At 49.4% G+C, this 2,233-nt stretch overlaps 1 non-coding gene across 1 annotated transcript; it reads left to right on the top strand.

Moving 5' to 3' along the window:
• Positions 1-1,337: 1,337 nt before the first annotated feature.
• LOC136165692 (U6 spliceosomal RNA) lies at positions 1,338-1,444 on the top strand. Its single transcript, XR_010662694.1, has one exon. It is a non-coding gene; the product is annotated as a U6 spliceosomal RNA (small nuclear RNA).
• The last annotated feature ends 789 nt before the right edge of the window (positions 1,445-2,233 follow it).

Below are 2,233 nucleotides of genomic sequence, written 5' to 3'. Positions count from 1 at the left end.
CCCAGACCGCGCACTGGGGGCCCATCCTTCCACTGTAGCCCACTGGAGGGCTGTACCCATCTCCCCCACGCAGGACCGTGCCCCTTGAGGCCTGGCACACAGTCTTCCTCCATCTCCATTTGACCCAGCGCTGGGCACGGGGCCTGGCAAATCACAGGTGCTCAACTCAGGCCAAACGAGAGTCTGAGTCGGAAGATGAATGCGGTCTGGGTGGCAAGTGACTCACTCACGCCTGAGGCTGGGGAGACCCGGGTTCTGGTTTCCTCCTGAGCTCACCCACGACCGAGACTGGGCGGTTCAGGGAACACGTGTCTGGCTTCTGTCCCTACTAACCCACCTCTGTCTCTTTCCTGCCCCGAAGAGGAGGAATTGAGAAAAGGATTCCTACAGAGCTGGGGGGAAGAGAGAGGGCCCGAGACACATACCAAGTGGACACGATGTGCAAAGGGAAGGCCGCCGGCGTGCACTTGGTCGCCTTGGGAAACTGGACAGCGAGGCGAGGTTGGCAGGGGCCTGGGATGCCAGATTCAGTAGCTTGGATGGACCACAGCAGGAGGTGCCCAGGAAGTATACCGGGGAAGATAGAACAGATCCAGTGAGAAAGCTGAGACATTGTGGTTTGGGAAGAACCAAGAGCTGAGGGGAAAAAGGGTCTAGGCAGAGCCAGGACAGTCCTTGGAGGACGGTCCCCCACAGAAAAATTTTCCCCACTTCCTGAATCTCTGCAGGCATTAGAGCTGTAAGTGTCAACAGTGCCTCCTGCTGGAAGGATGCAGCATTACAACGTCTCTGGCCTGGAGGTCAGAAATACCAAGCAAGAAATCTTCTAGACTGGTTCAGCTGGAACAATACAGTCAATGACATTACTGCTGCCGCTGCTTATATGGATAAAGAACTGACTTCGTCCCTAGTGCTATGCTAAGAGCGTGCGTGCACGCTTATCGCTCAGTTGTGTCCGATTCTTCGTAACACTGTAAACTGTAGCCTGCCAGGCTGCTCTGTCCATGGGTATTCTCTAGGCAAGAAATACTGGAGTGGGTTTCCATTTCCTCCTCCAGAGGATCTTCCCAATCTAGGGATCAAACCCAGATCCCCCGCATTGCTGATGGATTCTTTAGCATCTGAACCACCAGGGAAGCTGTGCTAAGGAGGCCTCTTGTATCATCTCATTTAATCTTCACAACAAACCCATGAGATAAGATCTATTATTAGCCCCATTTTTCAAGTGAATAAACTGAGGCAGAAAGGATAAATTCTTTTTGCTGAGGTCTCAAATTAGTCTGTGGCAAGATTAGGTTTCTTGTCCAGGTCTTTCTGACTCAAAACCTATGGCTTTTGTGCTCACTTTGGCAGGACATATACTAAAATTGGAATGATACAGAGAAGATTGGCATGGCCCCTGTGCAAAGATAACATGTAAATTCATGAAGTGTTCCATGTTTTTAAAAAAGGGGGTATATGTGTATGGACAACTGATTCACTTTGTGGTACAGTAGAAGCTAATACTAAACTACCTAAACTAACACTAAATTAATTAACTAACTAAACTAACGCAAAGAGTCGGACACGACTGAGCAACTGAACTGAACTGAACTGAGAAATTAACACAACACTGTAAAGCAACTATACTCCAAAAAAAAATTTTTTTAATCTATGCTTTTAACTATTTTCTCAGTTGTTGTTTAGTCACTAAGTTGTGTCCAACTCTTTGCAACCCCATGGACTGCAGCGTGCCAAGCCTCCCTGTCCATCACCAACTCCCGGAGCCTACTCAAACTCATGTCCACTGAGTTGGTGATGCCATCCAACCATCTCATCCTCTGTCGTCCCCTTCTCCTCCTGCCCTCAATCTTTCCCAGCATCGGGGTCTCAAGCCCCCCATCAAGTCCAAGGATGATGGAGAGCGTTCCCCTTGGCATCGCCTCCACTTGGTTGATAAAACCCTGGGCTGAGAAGGATTCTGGGTGTCATGATGAGTCAATGAGTCTGCCAGGGAGGCTGGAAGGGATGTGACAGCGTGTATGTCAGGTGTGTTTTCATCTCTGATCTAGTCTAATCTACTATGTAGAGTGACTTTTCTCAGTATCCGAGGAAAGGGATCGGGGCTCAATCTTCTGATCTCTATCTTCTCTCAGTGACCGAAATGGCGTCTCAAACTTACCATGTCCAAATATGAACACTCGACATGCACCTCCAAGCCATCCCTGCACCATCCTCCCCATCTGAGTACCAG

Source organism: Muntiacus reevesi, chromosome 3, assembly GCF_963930625.1.
Source record: "Muntiacus reevesi chromosome 3, mMunRee1.1, whole genome shotgun sequence".
Taxonomy (NCBI): domain Eukaryota; kingdom Metazoa; phylum Chordata; class Mammalia; order Artiodactyla; family Cervidae; genus Muntiacus; species Muntiacus reevesi.
The sequence above is the reverse complement of the archived record's forward strand: the minus strand, read 5'-3'. Positions and strand labels throughout refer to the sequence as shown.